Source organism: Rhineura floridana, chromosome 13, assembly GCF_030035675.1.
Source record: "Rhineura floridana isolate rRhiFlo1 chromosome 13, rRhiFlo1.hap2, whole genome shotgun sequence".
Taxonomy (NCBI): domain Eukaryota; kingdom Metazoa; phylum Chordata; class Lepidosauria; order Squamata; family Rhineuridae; genus Rhineura; species Rhineura floridana.
The window spans coordinates 7,431,119-7,449,033 of record NC_084492.1 but is presented as its reverse complement, the minus strand read 5'-3'; the positions used below and the strand labels follow the sequence as shown (position 1 = coordinate 7,449,033).

The 17,915-nt window shown below is 46.4% G+C and overlaps 1 long non-coding RNA gene across 1 annotated transcript; it reads right to left on the bottom strand.

Annotated features, from left to right (window-relative positions):
- Positions 1-1,618: 1,618 nt before the first annotated feature.
- LOC133369048 (uncharacterized) lies at positions 1,619-14,223 on the bottom strand. The gene is made up of 4 exons (XR_009758809.1): positions 14,050-14,223; positions 10,449-10,583; positions 8,271-8,329; positions 1,619-2,990 (listed from the first exon to the last, which is right to left on the bottom strand). It is a non-coding gene; the product is annotated as an uncharacterized LOC133369048 (long non-coding RNA).
- Between the last annotated feature and the right edge of the window lie 3,692 nt (positions 14,224-17,915).

The window sequence follows — 17,915 nt, the reverse complement described above, 5'->3', positions numbered from 1 at the left end:
AAGTAATAACCTTTCTGGAAACTGCTGCAGAAGTTTTGTACAATGTTCTAGAGCTGTTCAACAATTTCCTTGACACAGTACATTTGATCCCCAACCACACCATCATAGCCCAAATGCAAACAATGGTAGTCACATTTTTAAAAGCAATTTCCCATCTTAAATCAGTTGGGAGAGGGGGAGAGAACTATTCAAAGATTTGAGGACTTGCAGGAGACAAGTGGGCACCAAGGCACTTTTAAAGAAATAATTGTGTGTCTAAATGGACACCTAGTCCTAGCTTTTGGATGCCCAGTGGACACAAATGGACGCATAAAATTTAATAAACGAAGCACGAACACAAACTCAGATTGAAAGCCACTGAAACACTGACTAGAAGTATGAAGTGTTAGTTAAATTGAACAGAAACAGTAGAACACGGGGGCATATTACACAATAATTCTTAGGGTTCTTACAAAGCACCAGCCATTCTGAAAAACTTATTAACAGAATCTCTCTGCTTGCACACTGTGACTTCTGGTTCTCTGTAGTATCTTTTCTTTTCTTGTAAGAATTCTGCTACAGCAAGGCACGGATCATAAGCAGTAGTTCCTATGCCATTCAGTGAAACAAACAGTCTTGCATTCACAGATATTTATGGGTGGGTGGGCAGGCTAGTAAGATTTTTGCTAGACTAGTAACTTGTGTAAATGCATTTGCAAGCCTATATTCACTCCCTGTTACTGTGGTTTAGTTTGAATAACTTTTGCCCCAATCCAAATGTCAGGGGTTGTGCGTGATACAGAGGCTTCCATGTACAAGCCATTTGAATGAAAAAATGAAACTCAGTAACAAATCCTTTAAAAATCCCTTGGTGGGCACTAACTCTTGCATTGCAAAGCTTGTCCCAGCAATTTCCTAAGCCAATCAGAGGCTAAGGGGCTACTGACAATTGTACTCTTCACCCATCTGTAGACACTGTCCAAACACCCAGTCTCAGTTTGATGTTTGGGAAGGAAATGGGCAAAAGTAGCACCTAGAAAAAAACGGCTGACACAAGGTATGTGCAGAACTGGAGCCAAGAAGCCAGTGCAAAGGGCAGAAGGGAAGAAGGATACATAGGTCACCTACAGCCTGTCAGCATTTTACTGGAGGGATTATTCAATCACATACCAGAAATTTAAGTTTGCACAGTTAAAGTGGATTAAAGTGTCCTGTCATCCTGGCGCAGCAAATCCACTTAAGGCCACTTAATATATACATTTTTATGCACATTTTACCCTAGTATATGCTATGACTTGCCTGGAGGATTGCATTGAAACATTCAAAGAAGTGCAAATTTTGAAAGGTGGCTGTGTTTCAATTCACGTCGTGTTTTGGAAAGTGCAAATTAAGTAGGTTCGCATTTAAATGTGAACCGAATCAAATTTTCCCTCCATCCCTAGCGCCATCTATAGGAAGGCTCCACTTTGAAGGTTTTAAAAAAGGAACGAGAAACCTGTGGCTCTTCAGACCACAGCACAGATCCCATCTCCACCCTTGACCAGTGAAGGCTACTTGGGCACAGCCCTCCCAATGAGAAGGTCAAGGAGTTTTTAAACACACACACACACAAATCTCACAGCTGCACCCTACTTCTTGTCCTGCACATTTATTTATTTTATTATTTCCTGAATTTACAGAGGCTTATGAAAGCATTTCTGTCAGTCTCCTGTTCTCTGGCCAATCAGTTTCCCATTCTCTGGCCAAAAGTGTGGCTATGGCGAAGAGGCCCCTCCCTGGACTGCCTGCTTGTCAGCCCTACTAGGAAGACTTCCAACTTCATCTGTTGTTATGAGGCTTATCCAGCGCAGCCAGTATAGCAGATTAGGGAGGAGTCAGGCCTGCCTCAAGAACAGCCCTGTGTGATGGCTTAAGCCTGGTTCTGAGCATGCTTAGTGCTGTTTCCTTGAAAGGCAGACTTTCCCATTGGTAACCAGAGAAGCAACTGGGAGTGTTTCCTACTTTGAGGAAGTTTTTTCTTTAGTTTAGGGGTGGGGCTTTTTGTGTACACTTGCTTGACAGAGCGAGCAAGCAAGCAACAGCGAGTCTCTCTATTATAAATATCTTTTTTTACTTAATCATTTTGCATTTAGTTTTGTGAATTAGGGAAATGGAAGGGGAACTAGCAGATTGCTTGTGTATGTGTTGCAACAAACTGTCTTAATCATTTCCCTGCATTCACTCATTAGTACCTGGGCAGGCTGATCTGAGCCACTTAAAATTCCAGCATATTTCCAGAAAAGTTTTGTGGATCTGGTTCCAACAAGCCCCTGCTTTAGCTTAAGTTCAGAATATTTCATTGCAGGGGAATGGAGGGAAGTGCTGGTGCTATTATTTCTAGCTTTATGAGTTTTGTCAGTGATTTCTACAAGGAAAAGTTTGGGTGATTTGCCTGTCTGGAAGATACTCTCCTTAATCTCAGGCATAACAAAGGTTGAAGGGGAAGGGCTGTAGCTCACTGGCAGAGCACCCGCTTTGCATGCAAAAGGTCCCAGGTCAAGTCCCTGGTGTCTCCAGGAACCCCGTCTGAAACCTTGGAGAATCACTGCCAGTCAGTGCAGGCAATACTGAGCTAGGTGGACCAAGGACTCTGTATAAGGCAGTTTGCTATGCTGTGTGCTGAATAAGGTTAGTCTCTGGTGTGATCATAAGTCAGAGCTTGTCTTCATCAAGGAGGAACGCAAGGAACCCATATGCTGCCTTCTCCCCAGTCTCCTTGGAGAAGAGGGCTAGAGAATGCCAGGACGCTAGTACTGAATTCACTAGTGAGAAGGAAAGCGCTGCCTGCCTGACCTCAACAAGTGCAACGAGCCGGCAGCTGCTGGCTTCTGCAATGTCCCGAAGTCCTCTGGATATACATGCTCAGGCCTACAAGCTCCTGGGACGTGTGGCCAACTTCACCGACTGAGTTATTTCTTGACCTCCTTGCAGGATTAGATCGGTGGACTCCACCCAGATCTTCAACAGACCTGCTGATGAAGGGCAGGTAATATATTTATTATTAATTTATATAATTTATTTATATACCGCACTTTCCACAAATGCATATGTGCTCAAGGCAGTTCACACAAACAGCAAACAGTCCAAATACTGTAGCACAACAATATATAAGTATAAACACTATGACCCTAGAAAAGTTAATATACATCAAAGTGCAAATGAGCATAAAGCTACAGCAAAAATATTGAAAACTAACCCCCAAGCTGATATAAAAATCTCTTCTGTCCCCCTGGCCCTTATACCTCAACCCAAAAGGCCAGAAAGTCTTCTGGAAGAAGCTCCCTTTTGAAGGTTCCCAGGGCTGGAGGATGGGCAATGCAGGTGGAAATAGCCATCCCCTGATGAAAAACAGAGCATCTCTCCCCTCACCTAATGTAGTGGCAGTGGCGGCAGCAGCAGCAGCAGCAGTAGTACAATAGGGCCCATCTTTACAGCGTTCCGCTTTAAGGCGTTCCGCTGATGCGGCGCCTTTCATTTTCAATTTTAAAGGATTTTTTTTCTTTTGGGACATTTTGCACCGTTTTCACATCATTTTCGCACAACGTGGCCCATTAAAGTCAATGGGGTTCCGCTTTACGGCATTTTCTGCTTTACGGCAGGGGTCCGGAATGGAACCCGCCGTATAAGCGGGGCCGTACTGTACTCTTGCAGGAAAGGAGTACACACTCAGAGTCAGTTTCTTTGCATTTGTGCACGGCAGGAGGGTGTTAACTTTGTCAGCTATTTTCATTTCCTTTGTATATCACTTTTCCCCATAGAAGTCAGCACAGTTTCCACAGGTGTCAGTGTTGACAGTTGGAACGTGTTTTAACGCTTTAACTGTGGTAGGATTGCTCCAAATGCTTCTCAATTATCTGTTTCCGGTAAATAGTTCCACATTCTTTTGCAATGGGAGGCACTTGTAATTGATGGAAATATTGTTACTGTTTCTCAAAATCTGAAACGTGCTCTCATACCTAACATAGTGTTGGCCATTTTGATGAAAATGTTCAAAGTCATTATCCTTTTGGACTATGCTTGACGAACTGGGAAGCTGGTTTCATGGTGCACCTCCGGCAGTGTGAGTTTCCCTGGCTTTCTCCTGACTGTTGATCAGAGCAGGAATATATTTGAACATTAGTGGTGCACAGGGCCGGCACCAGCCTGCCCCAGGCCCCTGCACATGCATGCACGTCCCATTTACCTACCTTGCTTGCCATCAACCAAAGTGGGAGAGTAGCACTCCTCTTTTGCAATCCGTGCCAGGGTTGCTGCTGTAGATCGCAGGGAGGGAGCTTCCAAGCCGCCCGCCCATTTGCTCGTTTGCTCCACCTACATCTCTCTACTGTCTTTTGTGGCTGTGGACACAGCCCACCCTATCGCCCACTCTCCCACCCTATCAAGGGGCCCCACGAGTTCCTGTGGCCCCGGGGCACTTGGCCAGGGCCCGACCTGGCTGTTCTTTGGCGCTGGCCCTGGTGGTACAGCAGGAGATTTGCATCAGTAGGCTCTACAGGTCCATGAGCAGGTGCAGTTGAGAACATAGCCTCAAATATTTCTAGATATTCTAAAGTTTCTAGATATTCTAAATGACTATTCCCTAGACCAGTTGGTCATGGAACCGACCAGAGGGACGGCAACCCTGGACTTAATCCTCAGTGGGGACCGGGACCTGGTGCGAGATGTAAGTGTTGTTGAACCGATTGTGACCACAGTGCTATTAAATTAAACATACATGTAACTGGCCAATTGCCAAGAAAATCCAACACGGTCACATTTGACTTCAAAAGAGGAAACTTCACAAAAATGAGGGGATTGGTAAAAAGAAAGCTGAAAAACAAAGTCCAGAGGGTCACATCACTCGAAAATGCTTGGAAGTTGTTTAAAAACACTATATTAGAAGCTCAACTGGAGTGCATACCGCAGATCAGAAAAGGTACCGCCAGGGCCAAGAAGATGCCAGCATGGTTAACGAGCAAAGTCAAGGAAGCTCTTAGAGGCAAAAAGTCTTCCTTCAAAAAATGGAAGTCTTGTCCGAATGAAGAAAATAAAAAAGAACACAAACTCTGGCAAAAGAAATGCAAGAAGACAATAAGGGATGCTAAAAAAGAATTTGAGGAGCACATTGCTAAGAACATAAAAACCAACAACAAAAAATTCTATAAATACATTCAAAGCAGGAGACCACGTAGGGAGACAATTGGACCCTTGGATGATAAGGGAGTCAAAGGTGTACTAAAGAACGATAAGGAGATTGCAGAGAAGCTAAATGAATTCTTTGCATCTGTCTTCACAGTGGAAGATATAGGGCAGATCCCTGAACCTGAACTAACATTTGCAGGAAGGGATTCTGAGGTACTGAGACAAATAGTGGTAACGAGAGAGGAAGTTCTAAGCTTAATGGACAATATAAAAACTGACAAATCACTGGGCCCGGATGGCATCCACCCGAGAGTTCTCAAAGAACTCAAATGTGAAATTGCTGATCTGCTAACTAAAATATGTAACTTGTCCCTTGGGTCCTCCTCCATGCCTGAGGACTGGAAAGTGGCAAATGTAACGCCAATCTTCAAAAAGGGATCCAGAGGGGATCCCGGAAATTACAGGCCAGTTAGCTTAACTTCTGTCCCTGGAAAACTGGTAGAAAGTATTATTAAAGCTAGATTAACTAAGCACATAGAAGAACAAGCCTTGCTGAAGCAGAGCCAGCATGGCTTCTGCAAGGGAAAGTCCTGTCTCAGTAACCTATTAGAATTCTTTGAGAGTGTCAACAAGCATATAGATAGAGGTGATCCAGTGGACATAGTGTACGTAGACTTTCAAAAAGCGTTTGACAAGGTACCTCACCAAAGGCTTCTGAGGAAGCTTAGCAGTCATGGAATAAGAGGAGAGGTCCTCTTGTGGATAAGGAATTGGTTAAGAAGCAGAAAGCAGAGAGTAGGAATAAATGGACAGTTCTCCCAATGGAGGGCTGTAGAAAGTGGAGTCCCTCAAGGATCGGTATTGGGACCTGTACTTTTCAACTTGTTCATTAATGACCTAGAATTAGGAGTGAGCAGTGAAGTGGCCAAGTTTGCTGATGACACTAAATTGTTCAGGGTTGTTAAAACAAAAAGGGATTGCGAAGAGCTCCAAAAAGACCTCTCCAAACTGAGTGAATGGGCAGAAAAATGGCAAATGCAATTCAATATAAACAAGTGTAAAATTATGCATATTGGAGCAAAAAATCTTAATTTCACATATACGCTCATGGGGTCTGAACTGGCGGTGACCGACCAGGAGAGAGACCTTGGGGTTGCAGTGGACAGCACGATGAAAATGTCGACCCAGTGTGCGGCAGCTGTGAAAAAGGCAAATTCCATGCTAGTGATAATTAGGAAAGGTATTGGAAATAAAACAGCCGATATCATAATGCCGTTGTATAAATCTATGGTGCGGCCGCATTTGGAATACTGTGTACAGTTCTGGTCGCCTCATCTCAAAAAGGATATTATCGAGTTGGAAAAGGTTCAGAAGAGGGCAACCAGAATGATCAAGGGGATGGAGCGACTCTCTTACGAGGAAAGGTTGCAGCATTTGGGGCTTTTTAGTTTAGAAAAAAGGCGGGTCAGAGGAGACATGATAGAAGTGTATAAAATTATGCATGGCATTGAGAAAGTGGATAGAGAAAAGTTCTTCTCCCTCTCTCATAATACTAGAACTCGTGGACATTCAAAGAAGCTGAATGTTGGAAGATTCAGGACAGACAAAAGGAAGTACTTCTTTACTCAGCGCATAGTTAAACTATGGAATTTGCTCCCACAAGATGCAGTAATGGCCACCAGCTTGGATGGCTTTAAAAGAAGATTAGACAAATTCATGGAGGACAGGGCTATCAATGGCTACTAGCTGTGATGGCTGTGCTCTGCCACCCTAGTCAGAGGCAGCATGCTTCTGAAAACCAGTTGCTGGAAGCCTCAGGAGGGGAGAGTGTTCTTGCACTCGGGTCCTGCTTGCGGGCTTCCCCCAGGCACCTGGTTGGCCACTGTGAGAACAGGATGCTGGACTAGATGGGCCACTGGCCTGATCCAGCAGGCTCTTCTTATGTTCTTATGTTCTTATGTTCTTATATTGTGTTGGGAGGCGGTACAAATAAATGAATGAATGGGGTGCATTGGCTAGCACAGCCGCTGTAGGTGGTGTTGGTGTTGAACTGTTGGACGCTGCTAGTCAGTGCTGCAAGGAAGCTGGTTTTGTCCTGGATTGCTTTTTTCTCATTCTGGTACAAAGTGGTACAACAACAGACTTGGCAAAAGGAACGTTTAAGTTGAAAGAATATACAAAAGATCAGCAACTGAAGTGACTTAATGGAATGCATGGGTTAAAAGAAAGCAGTAGAACCATTTTCCCCCTTTGTCCCTGTCTAAACACCCCTACAGATACAGATCTGTGCTTGTCCTAGCCAGCAAGGAACCCTTTCCAAAGGCAAAGTGGTGTGGTTTAGTGTTCAGCAGCCTGTGGTCCAAAAAAGCGTCCTCAGCAGCTACAGTTCTCCTCAGGCCTTGAAGTGCCTCCTTCCTGTTAAGCCCCTAAGTAGAATGTAGGCCTGGGAGCACAGTCCTCCCTCTATCAACAGGCAGCATGGAAAATCACAGGACAGGCTCCCGACTTTCCTTTTGTCCCTTTGTACTGGCTTCTTGCCCTTCCTTTTCAACCCTTCTGTTTCCTTTTCTAAATTATAACAGCAGCATCAGCATAGAGCAGGTCTCTGTTGTGTCATACATAGTTAGGGATGGAATGAAATGTCAATTTTGGTTCTCTCAGTTTCTCATTTTACAATCTTAAATTTAGTTCTCTACATTTCTGCAGCCATCTCATGAAAATTCTACAGTATTTTAGTGTGAATTTCTACAATCACATTTTTGTAGGCAATTTGATTAAAGATTTTTGAGTTTGAGGATTTTTGCAAGGCATTTCTCATCATAAAATACACTCATATATTCATTTTTATGCACACTTTCCTCTAACATATGCATTGTTATAAACATTGGTTGATTGGCGAACTACATTGCAAGTCAAATACATGAGTATTTTGACAGATGGCTGTGTTTTGGTTATATTGTTTCATAAAGTGCACATTTTATAGATTTTCCTTGAAATATGAACTGAATTGAATTTATCATCCATCCTTACTCATACTACTGTTCCCAGGCTTCCTAGAGCTTTGTTCCTGTTTGCCAGCATTTGGCTGCTTTCACACTGTACTTTACTATGTTATTCTGACAATTTCTTACCTGGTAATCTGCACATTTGATTTGATCTTTTACATGATGTACCATCCGGTTCTGGAATTCTAATGAAATATAATGCAAGTTTAGCACAATTTTTTGTGATAAATGATACCAGAAACAATCCGTTTGCAAGCTTAGGAAGCCAGAAAATCATGTGAGTTTTTCACTAGCTGCAGCCTCTCACTTGACAGGCATCCCAGCATGCACTGCATTCCTGTCCTTTAGGTGTGTGTTTTTTGTTTTTTTATGCCTGACGAAAATTGTAGCAGTATTCCTGCATAGGTGCAGGTAGCAGCACCATTTCCCACATACTTCCCTGTATATATGTGTGTGTGTGAGAGAGAGAGAAAACAAGACATTGTTCATTGCAGCCTTGTGAAAGACATTTGCACGAAATGCCGGTACATCGGCTGAAATCCTTAACGCAAAAGGTACTGCAGGGTGAAAGGAATTTTTGAAATCAGGACAAGGTGGCCTCCTTCCGCTAAGCCCCAAAGACTGCAAAGGCTTTACAAACAGACCAAGATAGGCCAAGAAACACAAGGTCCCCAGATAAACTGAAGGACATGATATTAATAAATTTGTGTTTGGGGCTTTATTCCAGACAGTGATGTAAATAATACATGGGTTAGCAGCAACAGATATGCAGGTTTTGGGAAGCAATTTTATGAAGATCTTCCATTAACCACTATGGTTGTACATTATTACTTCCTCTACATTTTAAGTGTGCCCTTCTTCCTTGGGGTAGTCATTGTTCCCCTCTGTTGTTTTCATCCTGAGGGGCAGATTAGGCTGATAGATGGTGAGCAGCCCATAGTCACCCAATAAACTTTATAGCTCATTTCCATTTAAAAAATAATAATTAAAATGATTTACATGCAGGCAACGTTTATTAAGCAGATCCACACAACACATTTAAAGCACATCCAACTCGCATTTAATGCACATGACTTCCCCTAAAGAACCCTGGGAAGTGTAGTTTCCCCCTCACAGTTATAGTTCCCACCACCCTTAAACTACAGTTTCCATTATTCTGTGGTGTGATTCATGTGCTTCAAATGTTTGTTGAATGTGTTTTAAATGAATGGTGTGCATCTGCCCTAGGTATGATGTTCATTCATTAGTGAATTGAAAAGAACAATTTTAAAGGATACTTTTTTAAAAACAGGAGAAGGGCTGTAGCTCAGTGGTAGGGCACATGCTTTGCATGCAATGGTCCAAAATTCAATTTCTGGAAAAGATTGTTGCCTGGAATCCTGCTGTACTGAGCTAGATAGTACTAAATGGCCTGAGTCAGTATAACGCAGATTCCTTTGTTCCCAAAAGTGGAAAGAGACCCAAGGGCCACAGTAGCACCAACATTTATTTATATATTTTATGACAGATTCATTTATGTATTTTATGACAGATTCATTTACGGAGGAACCATATGATGAACCAGAAATTTTAGAATGTACGGTGAAAGGTGCTCTTAAAATACTTGGAAGAAGCAAATCACCAGGAACAGATGGCATACCAACAGAGTTGCTAAAAGCTACTGAGACTGAAACTGTCCAAATCTGTCCAATGGCCCACAGACTTGAAGCGTTCAATATACATCCCAATTCCGAAGAAGACACAATATATGGCTGAAACAGTGGGGCGTGGACCATCACTCCAAAGCCAGTCTTGCAGCTCTGCCCTACTCGGGCGGGCAGCTTTTTGGCAAGTCTCTAGAGCACCACCTGGTGGAGACTAAGGATAAACAGAAGGGTCTTCCTTCCGCTCCCAGGAAGGATGACAAATCTCATAAGAAGGCTTCACATTCCTTTCGTCCCAAGGGCTATCCAACTACCTACAGGACTACACATCGGTTCTGGGGGTCCTGGAACTCTTCCTGGAATTCTTCCTGCCAGCGCACCTGTTCCACACCCTCCAGTGGTGGAGGTGGCAACAAACATAGTCAAAACCCCAAGCCCAGTGTCAAGCAAAGCCATGCATGACACCAGGATGGCCCAGGTGAGGGGCAGACTTCAATTTTTTTGCACATGCCTGGGTGGCCTCCACTTCAAATGGATACTGAGCACCACCCAGTCTGGCTACTCCCTAGAGTTTGCCACCATTCCGCAGGACAGATGGAGGACAGCTCCTCCATCTCGTCAGCTGGAGAAGCGGCAGAGAACCCTGGATGCCATTTCTCACCTCCTCGAGATAGGTGCCATAGAACCCATGCCAGAGCATCAGCGGTCCTCAGGAGTCTTCTCTGTGTTCTTTACAGTCCCCAAATGCAATGGCAATTACCTCGCCATCTTGGATTTAAAATTCCTGAACCACTTCCTGCAGACAAAGAAGTTCAAGATGGAGATACTCAGGTCTATTGCAGAAGTCATTCAATCTGGGGACTTCCTGGGATCTATAGATCTCACAGAGGCATACGTGCACGTCCTCATTCTCCAGCAGCTTCCAGTGAGTGGGGGGAGAGGACGATCAAGCAAGCAGGCAGGGAGGAGGGCGAGCAGGTGAGGGGGAGGACGAGTGAAGGAGCCGGCGGAGGACGAGCGAGTGAGCAGGCAGGCAGGGAGAAGGGCGAGTGGACAAGGGGGAGGACGAGCGAGCACCTGTCTTCAGTCCATGATACTATCCCATCTCTCTGATCTGAAGATGGAAGAAATACTATAGGCCACAAGGGTATACTCCTGACAGGAATGACGGCAGCACAAGCTTTCTCATTTATAGTTTTCTGTTTCATATACAGTCACACTCAAATTGGAAAACTGAATTTATTTTTATTTATTTTTATTTACATCCTTTCCATTCACATAATGCGTTCAGGGTACTTTACGTTACATTTACAATTTTACAATGCTAGATTCTGGCGAACTATCCCCGAGGGCGAATCATAGCAGAAGTTTGCACAGATCAGGCTCCGAAATGTTCTCAAATCGGAGCCAGCTACCTCTCCTCCTCACTCCTTAACTCCTGTTGTACGTTGCCTTCCCACCTACCACCCACCCCCACTTCTGTGAATATGTGCAACTTATGGTAAAGCTGTAAGACAAAAAGTTAGCGTGGACAGAGGCCTCGTTACACTGGGAGTGACAAGTAATGCACCAGTCGGCCTAGGAAGTGACAGAACCCGCAGGATTGTAATGCACTGTGTGTGAGCTCAAGGAAGGAAACTATGTTTTAAGGGTAAAGTGGGGATTATTTTCAGTGCCTTGTCGGGGCCGTTCAGAGCTGGTGAGGGACTGTGCTGCTTGGCCACCTAAGGGAAGAACAGTCTTTCCCCCGGAGGAGCACCAGCCACTGCTGAAAGTGCCCTTTTCTCCTCAGCTGGTTCCTCATCAATACTTTCCGCCAGAAAGATGCTGTGGTGGCGCCGCCATTCGCCCACCCCTTTCCTCGCAGGCCCCCTCAGACCGTCCAGTTGTGTGTGGTCTCTTACCAAGTATTCCCCGCTGTAGCACACCATCCTGTCTTTCCACCTCCGCCTTCCCCTCTGGGCGGCTCCATCCTGCTTTGCCAGCCTCAGGAAGCAAGTCTTGTGAAAGCAGGGCCGCACCAGAGCTGGGTGCGGATTGCTTGCTTAGCAGGAGTCACCCACCCACCTACTTACCTACCCGTAGCCTCACCTGCCCTCCTGCAGCCTGGGTCCCTGAAGGGGAAGTGCCATCATGTTTAATTCCCCTCCCCCAACCCCTTTGACTGTTTCTGGAGCACAGCATTTCAATTAAGAAGTTTGAGGTACAGTGCAGCGAGCGAGCGAGTGAGGGGATGGGGAGGGCGAGTGAGTGGGGGAGAGGGCGAGTGAGTGAGCAGGCAGAGGGGAGGGCAAGTGGGCAAGGGGGAGGATGAGCCAGGGAGCCTGTGGAAGGAGAGCAAGCGGGCACGGGCAGGCAGCTCCCTCCCTGTGATCCGCTGTCGGGAGCCTGCTACAGAAGGGGAGCACTACTCCCCCACCATAACGAGGGTGAACGAGTGAGTGGGGGGGCGGGGGAGAGGGTGATGCTGTGTTCCGCTTTTCGGCGGTTTTCGCTTTTCAGCAGGGATCTGGTCCCTAACCCACCATATGAGTGGGGCCCTACTCTACAGGGGATCCTGAACACACAAGCCGACTGGCTGAGCCAGGAACAAGTCCACCAGGGAGAGTGGGCCCTTCACCGGGACATGTTCCTAGAGATCACTTGGAAGTGGGGGCTCCCATGCATGGACCTGTTTGCCTCATCAGTGAATGCCCAACTGGACCAGTTCATGGCACAAGGCTGGGATCCACGCACCCAGGACATAGACGCCCTGTCAGCCCCCTGGCCTCGGGGACTCCTCTACGCCTTCCCACCTCTACCTCTTCTGTCCAGGCTGCAGCACAGAATCAGAGTTCTCCAGGCCCAGGTGATAGTGGTGGCTCCACACTGGCTACAGAGACCATGGTTTTCTGACCTAGTGGACCTCAGCTCCAGTCCGCCGTGGCGCCTTCCCTCCAGACCGGATCTCCTCTCACAAGCATCCATCCTTCACCCAGACCCAGAGTGGCTCCAGCTTCATGCTTGGAGGCCGAGCGGCAGTGGCTAAGTGAAGAGCGGCTGTCTGAGAGGGTTGTTTCCACCATTCTGGCATCTCACAAGGAACCCACCCAGAGAATTTATGACCTCACATGGAAGGCGTTCAACAGGTGATGTAGACGCAAACAGTTACCTGCTGTGGAATGCCACATTGACACCATTCTCAACTTCCTGCAAGACGGTCTGGACCAGGGGCTAGCCTCCAACACGCTCAAGAGACAGGCGGCAGCCCTAGGCAGTGTGTTTCCGGCGGTGGGGGGGCATTCCATTTCCTCTCACCCTCGAGTTAAACGCTTTCTCCAAGGGGCAACCCTGCTGTCACCTCCAGTGTAACATAGGTTTCCCTCCTGGGATCTTTCATTAGTCCTTAGAGCTCACTCACAACATCCATTTGAACCAGCACATTCCATACCAATCAAGGACCTCGCCCTCAAGACAGTTTTTCTGGTGGCAATCACCTCAGACAGGAGGGTGGGGAAACTGGGGGCCCTCTCCATCCGGGAGGAACTGTGCATTTTTCACCCAGACAAGGTGGTTCTTTGCCCTGATCCCAGTTTTCTACCCAAGGTTAATTCTTTGTTCCACACGGGACAGGGCATTTCTCTACCCAACTTCTGCCCCAACCCAGTCTATTGCAGAGAGAAGTGGCACAAACTTGACGTCAGGTGGGCACTTCGGATCTACCTGGACTGTACAGAACCGTTCAGGAGGTCTGAGGCCCTGTTCGTTTCTTTTAAACAAGGGGCGCAGGGATTAAATGTGTCCAGATCCACCATCAGCCGCTGGGTGAAGGATTGTGTAGGTAAGGCCTATCAGGCAAAATCCCCCTCCAGGGATCATTGCACACTCAGTTAGAGGGGCTGCCACCATGGTGGCGCTCCACAAGGAAGCCACGCTGGAGGAAATCTGCAAAGCTGCCACCTGGGCTCACCCATCCACCTTCCTCAAAGGTGGATAAATTTGCTTCTGCCGAAGCTGCCTTCAGCAGAAGGGTTCTTCAGAGGGTGGTGGGCTAGGTTTGCTCCCACCCAAGGATGTAAGGGGGGGGTGTCGCTGCTCAGGTACATCCCATTCCTGTCTACTCCACTCCTTCGCTGACCAAGAACGGAAAGTTGGACTTACCGTGAAGTGTCCTTCTGGTCAGCGGAGAGTGGACTAGACAGCCCCACCCTGCAGCAAAACCTAGGCCGTGGGGTGGGGAGGGCACCTTTCTGGCAACCCTCTGGCAACCGCTGGTCACTCACCCTCTGGATAGAGTAGTAAGGGCTCCCTTCATCCCTTCTTGGCACTGTGAGCTGATTTGTTAACACTTGTTCTTATTCCATCCTCTGTTCAAGTTTCAAGTTCATGCAGGTGGAATGGCCGGCTGCTCAGTACTCGGTTTTTTACAGCTGCGTCACAAACTGGAGAACGGGAGAAGGTACTTCCCCTTCCGGCCAGCCACCAGTTAAACTTCTGTGTTATAGTGCTGACCCTGTCTCCAGGAGAGTTAACCCATTCCTGTCTGCTCCACTCTCCCCTGACCAGAAGGACACTTCACAGTAAGTCCAACTTTCCAATCTCTATGTATGGATGTGAAAGCTGGACAGAGAAAAAAGCAGATAAGAGAAAAATCAACTCCTTTGAAATGTGGTGTTGGAGGAAAGCTTTATGGATACCATGGACCGCGAAAAAGCCAAACAATTGGGTGTTAGAACAAATTAAACCAGAACTATCATTAGAAGCTAAAATGATGAAACTGAGGTTATCATACTTTGGGCACATCATGAGAAGACATGATTCACTGGAAAAGACAATAATGCTGGGGAAAACAAGGGAGTAGAAAAAGAGGAAGACCAAAGAAGAGATGGATTGATTCCATAAAGGAAGCCACAGACTTGAACTTACAAGATATACAGGGTGGTTTATAACAGATGCTCTTGGAGGTCGCTGATTCATAGGGTCGCCATACGTAGTAATCAGCTTGAAGGCACATAACAACAACAACATGATGCTGAACTACAGCTCCTATCATCACTGGCCACTGGCCATGCTTGCTGGGCTGATGGCAGTTGTGGTTCCGCAACCTCCGGAGGACCAAAGGATCCTCGCACCTGCATTATATTAAGGAAAAGTGCATTCAAAAATGTGTGTATTAGGAAAAACGTGCACTAAAATGCTAGTGAGGTTTTTTTTAAACCCTCTTTACACTGGCATTCTGCACTTGAAATGTATGTTTTCAGGACCCTTCTTATTCTTGTGAATGTAGTTTGTTTTCATTGCTTTTATACCGAATTTTAGACTATTGTGATCCATCTTGGGACCTACTAGTGAAAGGAAGGCAATTAATAACAATAACAACAAACTGATGCAGAAATATGGCAAACTGAACTGGGAAAATGGGAAACTGAAATTGTTGGATTTCTTCATCCTTACTTTTAGGGTGGTTGCCCTGGAAGAGGAAGCCAGGACTGGGCAGTTCTACAAATATAGGGAGTATGGATTGAACCTGGGTGTTTTAATAGTGCTTTCTTTGCTGAGAGAAGACAGAAACCCGCTTGCTATAACTAAAGCTTTATTAAGAGAATGCTTACAAGATCTGCCATGCTTGCTCAGGCTCTCCCACCTGACCTTTACACGAGAGCTCAGCCTCCAGATCTCCATGGCAGTCTCCCTGCAGTTCCCCCTGCTGGATGGAACTGATACCTATTATTACATCCCCAATGTCATATTTGTTATAAGAACATACAAACAATGTAAGTATAACTTTTCGAACTAAACAATTAACTTGAAAGGAGCGCTGGTTCTGAATGACTGATAATGAAACTGCCTCTCAGTCATCTAATACAAAATCTGTGTATCGTTTAGGCGGTTTGATATGATTGCGTGTACGTGTGCTCTTGACAAGGTCACTGTTTGGTGTTGGTGATACAGTTACATGTGTCTCTTTATTTTGTGGTTCAGGGCCTGGAGTATGGTGTGCATTTTCATGAGTGCATGGAATGATGGAATGATCCTGTATATCATCATCCACCACATCTGAGGTGTCTTTAAGTCCCTGAGGACTCATTAGGCAAATGAACTTATTATTCCGTTGATATGAGTGCTCATTGACTTCAACAATATAAGTCCGGGGATTTATTTGTCCCATGCATGTTCCTTTCGTCCAAGGACATGTCTTGTCTTGAGGAAATAATTGGACATGTATAGAATCTCCAGTGTGCAGAGGTGGTAGCTCTTTTGAATCCCTGTCATAATAGCTTTTAGTTTCATTGTGTTTGTGTTGCAGCTGATCTGTGACTTTCATTGCAATTTTGAGTTTCAGTAATGCAAGAGCTGTAGGTAGAAAGGATTGTGTGTGTCTGGACTAGGGTTGCCAGGACTTCGGTTTTCTCCCGGAGTCTCCGGCAAAAGGGGGCCGTCTCCGGCCTCCGGCAATACTTTGTTTAAACTGGATGATCTCCGGCTTTTCATTGGCCCCCTCAGCCACGCATGCGTGATTGACACACATGCGTGATGGGTGTGGCTGGCCGCCTTCCCGCCCTTTGTCATTGAGGCAGGGAGAGCTGGTGCCGCCAGGGCTGGGCTCTGTCTTCCTGGGCGGCGAGGCCAGGACACTCTGCACACGCCCAGAGATGCCCTGCGGCCGAGGCCAGAGGTGCAGCCTGTCTTGGACAGGGGCGGGCGGGAGCGGCAACGAGGGGCTGGCCCCGGGCACGCGAGGCGGGTGCTGCTTAAAAGGTCGGGCGAGCACGGTGCTGTCATTCTCCCTCCTGCTGTGGGTGCCGCTGGGCGGGAGTGGCCGCAATGGAGCTTGGCAGTGGTGGCGGTGGCCGCAGCGTCTCTGGCTGGGGGGGGCATCGTGGCTGCTGCCACCCAGCGGCGCCCACAGCATGAGGGGTGAAGTGGCTGGGCGTCCTCGGGGCTAAGAAGGAGCTGGCCCTGTCCGGCGTCCACTGCTGCTGTGGGTGGCAGGCTGGAGAGAGAAAGACAAAGAGAGAGGCTAGAGAGAGAGAGAGAGATGCTGGAGAAAGAGAGAGATGCTGGAGAGAGAGAGAGAAAGAGAGAGAGGCTGGAGAGAGAAAGAGAGAGATGCTGGAGAGAGAGAGAGAGAGAGATGCTGGAGAAAGAGAGATGCTGGAGAGAGAGAGAGGCTGGAGAGAGAAAGAGAGAGAGGCTGGAGAGAGAAAGAGAGAGATGCTGGAGAGAGAGAGAGAGAGAAAGAGAGAGATGCTGGAGAAAGAGAGAGATGCTGGAGAGAGAGAGAGAGAGAAAGAGAGAGATGCTGGAGAAAGAGAGAGATGCTGGAGAGAGAGAGAGAAAGAGAGAGATGCTGGAGAGAGAGATGCTGGAGAGAGAGAGAAAGAGAGAGAGGCTGGAGAGAGAGAGAAAGAGAGAGAGGCTGGAGCAAGAGAGAGATGCTGGAGAAAGAGAGATGCTGGAGAGAGAGAGAGAAAGAGAGAGATGCTGGAGAAAGAGAGAGAGATGCTGGAGAAAGAGAGATGCTGGAGAGAGAGAGATGCTGGAAAGAGAGAGATGCTGGAGAGAGAAAGAGAGAGAGGCTGGAGAGAGAAAGAGAGAGATGCTGGAGAGAGAGAGAGAAAGAGAGAGATGCTGGAGAAAGAGAGAGATGCTGGAGAGAGAGAGAGAGAGAAAGAGAGAGATGCTGGAGAAAGAGAGAGATGCTGGAGAGAGAGATGCTGGAGAGAGAGAGAAAGAGAGAGAGGCTGGAGAGAGAGAGAAAGAGAGAGAGGCTGGAGCAAGAGAGAGATGCTGGAGAAAGAGAGATGCTGGAGAGAGAGAGAGAAAGAGAGAGATGCTGGAGAAAGAGAGAGAGATGCTGGAGAAAGAGAGATGCTGGAGAGAGAGAGAGAGAAAGAGAGAGAGGCTGGAGAGAGAAAGAGAGATGCTGGAGAAATAATAATAATAATAATAATAATAATAATAATAATAATAATATTTAATTTGTTTGTCGCCTATCTGGCAATTAGCCACTCTAGGCGACGTACATTAAAATGAGATAAAATACAATAATATCAATGCAATCACATAATAACAATAAATAACAATATTGGACAATGTATATAAAAACAATTCAGCATACGATAGGTTACAAATCATAGAGATTTAC